We start from the raw sequence: 15,555 nt of genomic DNA, 5'->3' as shown, positions 1-15,555 counted from the left end.
TCCTGGCTCTCAAAAGATGGAAATAAACCATCTGAATTGAAATTCTTTCAATTAAAACCTGTGCATATATGTATCACTCAGGAATGATCATGCCATTGTCTTCTGGCATCTGCTGTTGGTGAAATAACTCCTTTCAGCCTAGCCGACTAACTAATTCTTCAAAGTAATCTATTATTTTCTCTGGTGACTTCTTTATTTTCATCTCCTAGATTCTGTAGCTTCATTGTGATGTATAAATGTCAATTTGCTTTTATTTATCTTTTGTATGCTTGGTAAGCTCCTTCAATCTGGAAAACTTTATGCCATCACCTCTTGAAATATGTTACACTCTCTCTTTTCAAATGTTCTATGAGAACTATTTGAGGCTTCTCATTCTACACAGTATACTTCAGTTGCTTTTTCATTTTTTCTGATTTCTTTTCTTTTGCATGCTGTATTTCCTGAATATTTCTTACAATGTACTTATCCTCCCTCTCTGAGTATTGATTTGGTTTGACTCAACCATAATTAAATATTTATTTCTAAAAATTCATTTTATTTTCAGAGTATATGCTTCAATTTTTAATAAATCTGTTCAACTTCCATATTTCCTTAAACAGCAATGAAAAATGTAAAAAAACATTATGGGAGAAGAGTTTGTCATATTTAAGAACAAAAGAGAGGACAGTGTAAAAAGGAAGGAATGGTATGAAATGGAGTTGTAAAGGGTAGGCAATAAATAACCAGATCTTGCTGGGTTATCTAGGCCATTTTAAGGAGTTTGGGTTTCATTCTAAGGGTGAAAGCAGTGTTCTAAACTGGGACATAACATGACTTCATTTATGTTTAGAAACATGTCTTCTGTGAAAATAGGAAAAGGATGAAGGGGAAGGTGACAAGCAGTATTTTAGAAATTTAGATAAGAGAGTATCATTGTTTCAATTTGATCACTACAGTGAGACCGTAGAATAGAAAGAAATGATCTTTAATGCATTATATGTCGGCCAATGCTCACAGCTTTATGTATATTATTATTTTTATCTTCACAATAGTTGTTATTATCAGTCTAATTTTGCAGATGTGCAGAGGTTTCATCATACTAGATAACTTGCTAAATTCGCAAAGATGTCATATAGGGCAAACGGTTTTTGACTAAAGTCTTAGTCCAGACATTTTTCTGAGAGAGAGAAATAATGAATAAACAAACAAGATATATTCAGATTACAACATGTCCTGTGAAGGTAATGCGGTTGTTCAGTTGCTAAGTCATATCCAGCTCTTTATCTATGACCCTGTGGACTGCAGAACCTCACGCTTCCTCAGTTCTCCACCATCTTCTGGAGTTTGCTCAAATTCATGTTCACTGAGTCAATGATGCTATCTAGCCACCTCATCCGCTACCACTCCCTTCTCCTTTTGCCTTCAATCTTTCCCAGCATCAGGGGCTTTTCCAAAGAATCAGCTTTTTGCATCAGGTGACCAGTGTTGGGAGTTTCAGCTTCAGCACCCGTCCTTCCAATGCACAGTCAGTGTTGATATCCTTTCGGATTGACTGGTTTGATCTCTGTATAGTAAAAGGGACTCTCAAGAGTCTTCTGCAGCACCACAATTCAAAAATATCAGTCTTCAGTGCTCAGGCTCTCTTATGGTCCAACTGTCACATCCATACATAATGGGAAAAAAACAAACAAATAGCTTTAACTATAAAGACCTTTGTTGGCAAAGAGATGTCTCAGATTTTTAATACTGTTGTCATAGCTTTCCTTCCAAGAGCTAGTGTCTTCTAATTAAATGGTTGCAGTCACCATTCAGTCATTTGGAGCACAAGAAAATAAAATTTGCTATTGTTTCCAATTTTTATCCCTTCTATTTGCCATGAATTGATGGAACCAGATGCCATGATCTTAGTTTTTTGAATGTTGAATTTAAACCAGTCAGCTTTTTCACTTTCTTCTCTCAACCTCATCAAGAGGCTCTTTAGTTCCTCTTCACTTTATGCTATTAGAGTGGTATCATTTGTATATCTGAAGTTGTTAATATTTCTCCCGGCAATCTTGATTCCAGCTTGTGATTTATTCAGTTCTGCATTTCACATGATGCATTCTGCATATAAGTTAAATAAGCATAATGACAATATATATCCTTGCTGTACTTCTTTCCCAGCTTTGAACCAGTCATTTGTTTCATGTCAGATTCTAACTGTTGGTTAGAAAAACTGTAGGTTTTTCAGGAGATATGTGAAGTGGTCTCGTACTCCCATCTCTTTATGAATTTTCCAGAGTTTGTTGTGATCCACACCCTGATAATTGATAGAGACCAGTTTGATGGTGATCATTTAGCAGATTTTGAATTTGAGAATAGGTTGAAGAAAAGCATGATTAATCTGGTAGGAGGATTTCTATAAAGATTCAACATTGAAATTTAAAAGAGGACCCCCAGCATAACACTCAATATTATGAGTTTTAGGTCCAAATAAGAGCCACTCTTTTGATGTGTTTACATATCTCCACATCTGCAGTGAGCAACACCTTAGCCCCTGCTATCAATCTCATGTCATATTTCTGTGTCTATTAATGACATATCCCTTTAAAAGAAAAGCCACCCCCCGCCCCCCACCCTGACTCGGGTATAGTATGAGGGGTTTGACTATTAGAAGAGTAAGGGCACTGATAAAAGAAATCCAGATTCCAATCTATAGATATGCATGGTGAACATTTTCTGGAAAGATAATAGCAGAAAGCTATTGAGAATAAATGACAGGTATCAGCCTTATGGAAGGAGAGCAGGGAAAACAGATCTGAGAATGAGGCTTTGGCTTCTAACCATATTTCTTGATGCATAAATGGCCTTCACAGAATTCACTTCTATCTTAAAAGTGTGTCACTATTTTAGAAGTTGTCCATCTGTCTTTATGTTCATTGGAAAAATCAACATGCTTTTAAGAAAAATTATCATTATGTTTAAATTACATAATTTAAAATATTCTCTTGGTAGTCTTTGCCTTTGGGAGTTCAATAGCATTAGGAAGAGGAAGAGTTAGTAATGAAAACTGTGGCCTGATATATATCTCAATGTGTTTTATTTTTTAAAACGTTTTAGTTTATATTGCAATATAATTGATTAACAATGTTGAGATAGTTTCAAGTGGATAGCAAAGGGACTTGGCCATACTTATACGTGTATCCATTCTCCCCAAAACTCCCCTCTCAGTGTATTTTAAATTTTGGAAAAGTTACACAATTATAGAAGTAATATATGAATATATAGACACAGGTACACACACACTATATGCTTCTGCCTGGCAATCTTTTATCGACTTATACCAGACAAACTGTTTATTTCCTGGCCTAGTCTTCTGAAAATTATAAAGAAACTAAAAATACTACTTGATCTGATAGATGACAGAACTGAGAAACAGTTCGTGTGCTTGACTGCTGTGACTGCAATTATTTTCATTTAGTGATAAAGTACAAGTCTATATCTGAGAATACCTTATTCAATATTCACCAGCTATAAAACTGAAGACAATGTTCTCTCTCATCAATAGTTCTGCAGAAAGAAAACTCTGGATAAGGGGAATGGTGGCATTGCCATGAACTAAACCCCTGGCACTCTGCCCAGAACTCTATGTGCATTAAAACCTGCACTTATTCTTTTCCATATGCAAGATGAGGAATAATAAGAAATTCAGCCATGCAGTATCAATAGCTCATACTACGGAGTCAGAGTGCCTGTTTCAAATCCCCTGAGTCCTTCTTGTTAGTCAGATGTGCTTGGGTGACTGACAGAGTCACAAAAAACTCTCAACTGCCTCCTCAGCAAATGGCTTGAATAACTGAACCCCTCTTCCCATACAAGAGATGCTGTGAGGATGAAATGAAGATAACTTGAATGTTCCATAATTATGTGATCAACAGTAAGAATTTTCAAAGCACTTTCTTAGGATAAGACATGCTCATGCTCAGTCACTTAGTTGTGTCTGACTCTTTGTGATCCCATGGACTGTAGCCAACCAGATTCCAGTGTCCATGGGATTTTCCAAGCGAGAACACTGGAGTGGGTTGCCATTTCCTTCTCCAAATATAAGACATGAATAAGTGATTAAATTATCACTGTAACAAAGGATTTACTGCTAATTAATATGGGTACCAGACCCTTGAGTAAAACTGTTTATTGGGTTACACCATCCCCTGGAGAAGGGAATGGCTACCGACTCCAGTATTGTGGCCTGGAGAATTCCCTGGACTATTCATGGGGTCGCAAAGAGTTGGACATGACTGAGCGACTTGCACTTTCACTATCCAATATATATGACTATTTTAGTGATATTTGATTTTCTTTCAATCCAGGACCTCACAAACACAGAGTGGAATAAACCATACACTGTTTATTAGACAAGTATTAACTCAAACATAAACACGTATTTAACAAGCTGCAAGTAGTACATACTTTGGCAATTATATTGATTTTATATTTTTTCTTTCTTGAATTAACAGGACATTTTAGCCAGAAATCTCTGAGTATCTCTCTCTTCTGGTTTCATTTATATCACTATCTTTCATTGTTGAATCCTATAATGCCCAGAATAACTCTCCTGTGTATTCAATGTAGTATTAGAACTTTCAATACAAATTTCTGGGATTCTTTCATCTCTCCTGCCTCAATAACTGATCTATACAATACTTGGATTTTAAAAGATTTTTCTATCCTTTAACATTTTCTCTTTAAAATTCTGGCTACAGATGCTTATCCCATATTACACAGGCTACAACTCAGGAAATGACTAGTCCCTTTATTTGCAAGGTATTGCAGTTCTGTATAATAGCTCTTGATCAGAATTCAAGATTCTATAATCTTGACCCTGTGTCACTGTGAGAATGGAACAGATTTTTATTACCAGCTGCTGTTAGCCAAGAACAAAACTGTTTTCAGGGTGAGAATAACATCTAGGTAGTTAAAGTGAACATTGACATCTTAAGAACTGATGAACTAAAATGGACAGGAATGAGCAAATTTAAATCAGATAACCATTATTTCTACTAATGTGGCAAGAATCCCCTAGAAGAAATGGAGTATCCCTCATAGTCAACACGTCCTGAATGCAGTACTTGGTTGAGACCTCAAAAACGACAGAATGATTTCAGTTCATTTCCAAGGCAGACCATATGACATCACAGTAATCCAAGTCTACGCCCCAACCACTGATGCTGAAAAAGCTGAAGTTGACCAGTTCTATGAAGACCTACAAGACCTTATAGAACTAATGCCAAAAAAAAAGACGTCCTTTTCATCATAGGAGACTGGAATGCAAAAGTAGGAAGAGGTAACCAGTGTAACAGGCAAGTTTGGCCTTGGGGTACAACTGGAAGCAGGGCAAAACCTAACAGAGTTTTGTCAAGACAACACACTGATAAAATAAAACACTCTTTTCCAAAAACCCAAGAGATGATTCTACACATGGACATCATCAGTTGGTCGATACCAAAATCAGATTGATTATATTCTTTGGAGCCAAAGATGGAAAAGCTCTATATAGTCAGCAAAAACAAGACCCGGGGTTGACTGTGGCTCAGATCATGGACCTGCTTATTGCAAAATTCAGGCTTAAATTGAGGAAAGTAGGGAAAACCACTAGGCATCAGATATGACCTAAGTAAAATCCCTTATGGGTATACTGTACAAGTGACAAATAGATGCAAAGGATCAGACCTGGTAGACAGTGCCTGAAGAATTATAGACAGAATGTCTTAACACTGTACAGGAGGCAGTGACCACAACCATCCCAAAGGAAAAAAAAAAAAAACCATGTAAGAAGACTAACTGGTTGTCTGAGGAGGTTTTATAAAGAGCTGAGGAAAGAAAAGAAGTGGAAAACAAGGGAGAAAGGGAACTATATACCCAACTGAATGCAGATTTCCAGAGAATAGCAAAGAGAGACAAGAAGCCCTTCTTAAATGAACAATGCAAAGATGTAGAGGAGAACATTAGAATGGGAAAGACTAGATCTCTTTAACAAAATTGGAGATAGCAACAGAGGATTTCATGCAAGGATGGGCACAATAAAGGACAGAAACGCTAAGGACTAACAGATGCAGAAGTGATAAGGAAAAGGTAGCAAGAATAAACAGAAGAACTATATACAAAAGGTCTTTATGACCTGGATAAGCCTGATGGTGTGGCCATTCACCTAGAGCCAGATATCCTGGAGTGTGAAGCCAAGTGGGCCTTAGGAAGCATTACTATGGACAAAGTTAGTGGAGGAATCCCAGCTGAGCTATTTCAAATCCTAAAAGGTGATGCTGTTAAACTGCTGCACTCAATATGTGAGTTAATTTGGAAAATTCAGCAGTTGCCACAGGACTAGAAAAGGTCAGGTAAGAAGGGAAGAAAAGTAATCAGGTTGGGACATGTGCTCCTGGAAGGGGATTCAGGGGAAAAGGGAGATTACATGGGTGAGGACACTGGTTGGGGAGTGAGTGATTCAAGCCACACATTGGGCATCCCAGCCATGGAATCCAACAAAAGGAATTCAAACTCCTTGGCTGGTTGGAGGGCCAGTGGGACTAGCAGCAGGGCTGTGGGAAGTCTGGAACCTACTTCAGTGCAAACGCTTGTTTGAACCCAAAGCAGGAGGGAGGGAGTGGAAAGGCAGGATTGAAATTGTGTAGCCCACAACCACCCCCAAGGTATCTCAACCTGAGCCAAGCAAACAGTCCAGCACTGTTTGCTGCACAATGGAGCAACAGCTGCCGGGACTGAGGAAACAGCTTAGCTATGAGACACTATGCCACTCAAACTCTAAGCAGCATATGAAAAGGCAATTACGTAAGTGGCTATCAGAAGCACTCCATATTTCTGACAGTGGCCTGACTGTCACACCCAGTACCCTGACCTAAACCAAATGATGTTTCCAGCCTCTCCTGCTCTAGCCCTGGCCCTCTTTGGGGCTGAGGGTCTTCTGCTGGGAGGGGGAAGAAATGCACTTAAAAGGAACCAATCCACCTCGGACCCAACCCTCACGGCTTCTGCTCTAGTAGCTGAGACCTGCCCCTGCCCCACACCTCCAGCTGTAGCCCCATCTCCTACCAAGGTGATAGCTGCCTGCACATTCTGAGTGAAAGACATGACCTGTGTTCTCACCAAAGCCACCAGGCACACACAGCCTGTATAGGGGTGTGCCTATGTATGAGCACCACTTTGAGACTGCCACAGGCAACTGTTTGACCTAATTTAATAAAGACAGAGAAAGATAAGCAAAATGAGGAGACAGGAATTTGTATCAATTGAAAGACCTAAAGAAAATCTTTTAAAAAAACAGTTAATGAAACAGAAACAGATTATATAAAGAATTCAAAGCATTAGTAACATGAATGTTAATTGAATCAAGGAAAAGAACAGATGAACACCATGAGCATTTTTATAAGAAACTAGAAAATGTAAAAAAAGAACCAGCCATAACTGAAATAACACACATGAGAAGGAATCGATAGCAGCCTAAATAATATAGAAGAATGCATAACTGATCTCAAAGATAGAATAATGGAAATTGGGCAACCAGAACAGTAAAAAGAAAAATTTCAAACAAATGAAAATGGTTTACGATTATCTTTGGAATAATTGCAAGCATACCAACATTTGCCTTACAGAAGTCTCAGAAGAAGAGAAAAACAAGGAGAAAGAGGTAAAAAATGTATCTAATGAAATTATGGCTAAAAACTTCCCTAGCCTGAGGAGGGAAACAGATATCCAAGGACAAGAAGCATAGAAGGTCCTAAACAAGATGACCCCAAACAGACCCACAGCAAGACATATAATTAAAAAGGCAAAAGTTAAACATAAAGAGTGAATTGTAAAAGAAGCACAAGAAAAACAAAGATTCAAATACAATAGAACCTCCATGAGGCTATCAGCTGATTTTTATACAGAAATTTTTCAGGTCAGAAGGCAGTGACAAAATATATTTATAAATATTTTCCCAATCTGAATGTTGTCTTTCTGTTTTGGTTATGGTTTCCTTTACTATGCAAAAGCTTTTAAGTTTAATGAGGTCCCATTTGCTTATGTTTGCTTTTTATTTCCATTACTCTGGGAGATGGGTCCAAAGAAAAAACTATTGCTGTGGTTTATGTCAGTGTTCCTCCTGTTTTTCCCCGGAAGTTTTAGAGTACATGGTTTTATGTTTAAGTCTTTAATTCATTTTGAGTTTATTTTTGTATATGGTGCTAGAGAATGTTCTAATTTCATTCATTTACAAGAAACTGTCCAGTTTTTCCAGCACCACTTATTGAACAGACTGTCTTTCCTTCATTGCATATTCTTACCTCCTTTGTTGTAGATTGACCATAAGTGTGTTGGTGTATTTCTGGCCTTTCTGTCCTATTATGTGATCTGTTTTTGTGCCAGCACCATACTGCTGTGATCACTGTAGCTCTCTAGCACAATCTGAAATCAGGAAGTATGATTCTGGTAGCTCTATTTTTCTTTCTGAAGATTTCTTTGGTTATTCAGCGTCTTATGTGTTTCCATACAAATTTAAATTTTTTTTTTGTTCTAGTTCTATGAAAAATGCCACTGGAAATTTGATAGAGATTGCACTGAGTCTGTAGACTGCTTTGGGTAGTATGGGCATTTTAACAATATTGATTCTCCCAATCTAAGAACACAGTATATCTTTCTACCTGTTTGTGTTGTCTTCAATTTCCTTCATCATTCAGAAAATATTAAACATTATGACAATTAGTTAGCAACATGATTTAGTCGATCTAAGGCAGAGAAAAATGGGAAATATTTCCCAATGTCACAAATGAGCACTGCCCAAGCTGAAAAAAAAGAATCCTCATGTTATCACACTATTATTATTCACTTAAATTAGGTTAGCGATCAAATGTCCTTATATCTAGAAACATATAAGTAGAATGTATTCTTGGTATTATGAAGAATTAAAAACAAAGGATAAATGGCAGACATGCTCCCCAGAGATAGTTGCTACACTAGTGGTAAATCAATAGTGAAAAAATGACATTTTGTCTTTCACTATCATAATTTGAAATATAAGCTGAAGAAAATATACATATTTCTAACATCTAAACATGAATCCTCACTTCTCTCACATAACTTATTTATAAAATAAGAGTATTAGACTAATAAATATTTACCAGTTTAGTTATGTTTCTATCCTATGATTGTAAAAAGAAAACACATTCTAGAACAATAAGGCTATATTTTTAATTTTAAAGGAGACCTGAAGCTCAAAAGTATTTTGTCAAGATTGTGAAATAACTGTTGAGTTAAGCAGAGGCACTGATTCACACATTTAAGAAAAAAATAAAATCACTGCTGTTAATTTTAATATTTGATCAATTGATGAATCCTTTTAGCCTTCAACATGAATACTGTGTGCCAAGCAATTAGAAACTAGAAAATAATGACTCAACTATTCTAGCTTTTCTTTAAAACTAATCAAAATTTGTTACCTTCACATATATGCCCTACTTACTATTCTATAAACCAGAAGGTTCCTCTCATAGAAAGAGAGCTCTCTGAGGCTCTACCATAGGAGAGGCATTTTGAGTTCTCACTTTTAGATAAAACAAGTAGATAATTTCTTCTCATTTCTTGCATCCTAAGGATTCAGTATTATTTTCTGAGAAGACAAATAGGAGGAAACCATGCTACTACAAGCTTAATATCATATCAGTCTTTAAGGACATTAAAGTCTTTTCCCCTAAATCTTTATAAGATTCTTGGAACAGATATACCATGTCTTAGATTAAATTTAGTCACTTGATGATAGGAAAAAAAAATTGCCCATGACATTCTTTTAAATAGAGATATTATATTTCCATATTCTTATATAAATTGCATTCTTAAGTTTAATTTGCTGATGTATAATTGTTATAATTATATAACCTACAATGAAACCCAGGCCAAAAACACATCACAGAGGAGCCTTAGCCAGCAAAAGATATCTTTTTAATTTCATTTCTGCAATTCTAAATCTTGGAGTTGAAACAGCCCCATTAAGAAGACTACTGCCTGGAAAAACTAGATGCAACATCTTGTCAAGGGATAGATAAGACTGTACAATGCAGGCTTTAAAGTATGTGTGTCTATGTAGAAGGCAGGGGAGCTGCTTATGATAAATACTACAGCAAATATTGACATCATTTTGACAGTGGCACCACAATTGGACATGATGGAAGATAGAGTAGCAGTTGTTTGTACTGTGTGTGGACATTAAAAAGGATAGTTCTACTCATTTAAACAATATCAAATCTAAATGCTTCCTGTTTCATGTGTGATTAATGGTGGCTCAAATTCATCTTTACTCAGGAATGAGAATAGAGGAATGCAGGAATTATTGAGTATTAAAGACTCATATTCATTAAGCATTTATTAAAGATGATTAATTTCAATATCTGATCCATAATTCTAGTATATTTATAAGAAGATTTCATGGGACTTTACCAATTTAAAACATTATTTATCTAACTTTCATTAATATGCTTAAAATAAATTTAAATATGTGCATAATTAAGTTCTGACTATAATAACCTCAAAAAGCCTATCCTATATCACACACTAATCTTCTATATTCTCATTAATAAAATATTAACTCCAAGCACACTTTTTCTGGTTGCCTTTTTGTTTGCTTAACAAATGTTTTCCCATTTAGTAGTACCTGTTTTTGCAAATTGCACTGATTTATCAAATGAACTAAAATGATGTAAAATCTGATAATGCATTTAAATTCCACTGAATTTCCTTTCGGAACCTGCATTTTCCACCAAACTATCAAGAGTCCTATGCAATAAAGTCCCTCTGCCACCATAAAACAACCTACCTTTCTTAACTGTATTTTTGAGCTATATATCAAGTCTGAAATGAGCTGACTATCTGAAAATGGCTGTATCATAGCACAGATAAGCAGAGGAGATTGTGAACAGAAATATATGTAACAGCAAGAGACACCCAAAGCGCCTTCCAAAGAGTCTGCCATTGTAAAATTAATTCCTTAAGAAATAGTGGCAGACGTATCAGTGTGAACAGTGTGCAATTTATTTTATACATTCTGTTCCTCTGATTATGATGTCATCAGTTCCTACCCTAACTGAAGAAAATATTTCCTAGACTCCTAATAGTAAAAAAGTTATATAGCCAATTTCCCAATAAGAGTGCTTGTTACCATCCTTTATCAAAATTTATCCAACCTAAAAATGAGATGAAATTTGTGTGATAAAAATTAAAATTTTCTTATATGAGTATTTTGATATAGTAAGTTACCAAAATGTTCAATCCTTATGCTATTTTAACTTGACATTAAAAACTCAATATATACTAAAAAAAAAAAAAAAAAACTAAGACCATGGCATCTGATCCCATTAATTTATGGCAAACAGAAGGGGAAAAAGTGGAAGCAATGGAAAAAGTAGAAACAGACTTTATTTTCTTGGGCTTCAAAGTCACTGCAGACAGGGACTGCAGCCATTAAATTAAAAGACACTTGCTCCTTGGAAGGAAAGCTATGACAAACCTAGACAGTGTTAAAAAGTAGAGACATCACTTTGCCAACAGAGGTCCATATACTCAAAGCTATGGTTTTTTCAGTAGTCATACATGGATGTGAGAGTTGGACCATAAAGAAGGCTGAGCACCAAAGAACTGATGCTTTTGAACTGTGGTGCTGGAGAAGAGTCTTGAGAGTCCCTTGGACTGCAAGGAGATGAAATCAGTCAGCCCTAAAGGAAATAACCCTGAATACCCATTGGAAGGACTGATGATGTAGTTGAAGCTCCAATACTTTTGATGTGAAGAGTCTACTGATTAAAAAAACCATGACGCTGGGAGAGACTGATGGCCAAAGAGAAAGGGGCAGCAGAGGATGAGATGGTTAGATAGTATCACTGACTCAGTGGACATGAACATGAGCAAACTCTAAGAGATAGTGGAGGACAGAGGAGCCTGGCATGCTGCAGTCCATGGGTCACAAAGAGCTGGACATGACTTAGGGACTAAACAAGTCACCAAAGTGTTAAATCTTTATGCTATTTTAAACAAATCTTTCATAAGATTTTTATAATTCCATCCTGAAATACAGTAAACACACACATGTTACTGGTGGGTTGAAAAATCATGGCTAAAAAATATAATCAATGCAACTTTATGAACTCTCATTGTCCTTTCAACATTTATCCATAGAAAACTTTCCTGGTTGTTAACTTAAAAAATCATGTGGTAACTTTTATTCCACAAAAACCCTTTTAATAATTTCATGATAAATGTCCAGTGCAATAGCTAAAATCTTCATAACTCATTGAGAAGTAAAGTTTCTGGTTACTTCTCCCCACAAGCCCCAACCACTCCTCCCTTCTCCATCAGTATTGCTGAGTAGTAAGTACAGCTTTGTTTTGTTTTTTAAAGAAGGGGTATGATTGGCTTTTCCCCTTTATTCAATTCATAATTTTACTTCATGCTTTTAGCCTTTGAGGGATTAGATTTGGGGTAATGGAATGCAGAAAATTCCTATTAACTGGAAGAGTGATAAGATAATCTTTACAGTCTTTGAGACTGGCATAGGTTGAAAATCAACCCTGGTTTTCAAGTTGCTTTCCTGGAAAGCTCCAAGAAGGGTTACTGGGACTCTCTGGACAATGCCTGAGTGGATCACACAACTGGTCCTATTCCTGTCCTGCTCCAGATATCCCCTCAGCCCTCTCATCCTCCTATTCCCCACTCCTTCACTCCTAGCCTTCTAGTTACCCACTCTTACACAGTTTCTTGGGCAGGATTCAAGAGGGATTCATTCCTGCAATCATTTTTCTGTGGTCCATTTTTTTCAAATGGACAATTCTTAAGGTCTTTTCTTCTTCTGAAAAAGAGCAGGCCACCATTCTGCTGCTAACATCACTCTGGTTTTCTTAACCTGTGTCAGGCACATATTCTAAGTCTCCAGAGTGGGCATAACTTTTGAGGGGTCCCACTGGGGTTGTTCCAAATGTTTGAGGCTAAGAGTAAGTCCTCCACTTAACTGGGTATCCTGTATTTTATCTGGCTACTTTAGTCACCCTTCCTTTGTGGCTGAGTAGGATGTAAAAGCACCTTCAACATATGCTTTCCAAATCTCACTGCAACTTCCCTATTAATCTGGGCTATATCCAGATTAATTCTTAGTCCTTGGATATTTCTTTTGATTAATGTATTTTGGTATATCCCATAACTCATTAAGTAAAAAAAATCTATCTTATCTCAGCATCTCAGCTGAAATTTTAAATTTAGCCTCTTGTTTTAATAAGTGTGATATATTTTGCCTTTGTGGGCTATTTTAAAATTCTCTAAAACTTCATACATTTCAAATCCTACTGTGTAGCCATTTACTATTATGATATCCTTTTATTATAGTAAGTTTATATATTTATATTTATTTTATTCATGTGTTTATGTTCTATACTTACGTGAATGCATAAAATTATAATTTATATACCTTACAATGCATGTAATAATTATAATTTTTATTCTAATGCCTCACTTTTTCCAGGAACTATAACAATAGCCCCATTCTTTCTGGAATTGCCCCTTTCCTTGTCACGATCATGATCTTCTATGACTGTTTCAGTCTCTTTGACTAACCCAAGATGGTCTGAGATCAAAGCCAAGCACACTTGAGTTACAGTCAAGCCAATCATTGTCCACTGGTAATTTATAGCAAATCTGAGAAAAATCAGTTAAACTAAACTTTAACATATAAAATTCAGAGGCTATAATTAACCATATGTTTTACTTTCTAGAGATAACAGGATTTTAATAACAGCTAAGGAGGAATCTGAACTCTGTTCTATTTATTTCTGTGGTCTACATGCTACTCTTGACCTTCTCACACATGGTATGTTTAATTTTTTTTTGTTTTTTAGAATGATTATTGATTTTTAAAATCTAATCTAGCTGGAGTTACAATCAATAGATGAAACCAATCAATTGTATCTTGCCTTACAATCAACAGATTGCTTAAATGTTGCAATTCATTATTTTAAATTGTGGCCAAAAAAATATTATCAAGGCTTTTACAAAATGTTGTAAGTGGGTAAAATGATAGGCTTAAAACAGATGAACTAGCATGAATTGGTCTTATTTTAGGAACATAGTTAGAAGAGAGACAAACAGAAAAGCATCCACAATAGACACAGTTAATACTTGGATACACCTCACAATGATACTGAAGCCACAAAATAGTTATAAAACCATTATTATTAATGAGAGGTAATGCCTGAGTGAAATTATAATTAACTAAGATAAGAAAATAAAGGCTAAGAGTATAAGTTCTAAAAATTCTTAAACAGATCATCAAACATTTTTGAATGCTTTTTTAAAATGGATTTTATATAAGGAATTAAAATTAGAATGAAAATCCCTGCCTATATGAACATTAAGCAATGGCACTGTTTGATATTTTTATTGTGTGTGTCCCTTAACCACACTTCTCACAATGACATCTGGATAACTGAAAATGTATAATTACCTAGTTTATCTTCATTTTAACATACTCAGTTCTGGCTCTAATAAATATTTTAGGCAAATAGTTTGGTAGTCTATTCCTTGCCTCTTTCAGAGCCTTCCCCCTCATTTTATTAATGTCTCTACAAAAGCTTCCTGGAGCTCTTTTGCTATTTTCTATGGCACAGATACTTAAACGGTTACTTCTGCACTCTGCATTACCACTCACAATAGTTAACACACCTTGATATAATCAGGTGTGAATCTGGTAAATCACCTTTATAGACATTCAACTAAAGTGTCTTCTTTGGCAGGCAACATACAGACAATAAAAATTTTTGTCTGTTTTACAATTCTTATTTCCATTTTTAAGTTATTTTATTCATATTTTCTGACTTCCCAGATGGTGCTACTGGTAAAAAAAAACTTGCCTACTAACGCAGGAGAAAAAAGATGCCAGTTCAATCCCAGGAAGATTCCCTGGAGGAGGAAATGTTAACCCACTCCAGTATTCTCGCCTGGAGAATCCCATGGACAGAGGAACCTGGTAGGTTACAGTCCATGGGTTCTCAGAGTTGGGCATGACTGAAGAGGCTTAGCATGCACACATTCATATTTTCTCAGGTCAGTTCAGTCTGACTCTTTGCAACCCCATGGACTGCAGCACGCCAGGCCTCCCTGTCCATCATCAACACCCAGAGTTTACTCAAACTCATGTCCATTGAGTCGGTGATGCCATCCAACCATCTCATCCTCTGTCGTTCCCTTCTCCTCCCACCTTCAATCTTTCCTAGCATCAGGGTCTTTTCAAATGAGTCAGTTCTTCACATCAGGTGGCCAAAGTACTGGAGTTTCAACTTTAACATCAGTCCTTCCAATGAATATTCAAGACTGACTTCCTTTAGGATGGACTGGTTGGATCTCCTTGCAGTCCAAGGGACTCTCAAGAGTCTTCTCCAACACCACAGTTCAAAAGCATCAATTCGTCTGCGCTCAGCTTTCTTTATAGTCCAACTCTCACATCCGTACAAGATTACTGAAAAAAACCATAGCCTTGACTACATGGACCTTTGTTGACAAATGTCTCTG

Source organism: Odocoileus virginianus, chromosome 21 (assembly GCF_023699985.2).
Source record: "Odocoileus virginianus isolate 20LAN1187 ecotype Illinois chromosome 21, Ovbor_1.2, whole genome shotgun sequence".
Lineage (NCBI taxonomy): Eukaryota > Metazoa > Chordata > Mammalia > Artiodactyla > Cervidae > Odocoileus > Odocoileus virginianus.
The sequence above is the reverse complement of the archived record's forward strand: the minus strand, read 5'-3'. Positions refer to the sequence as shown.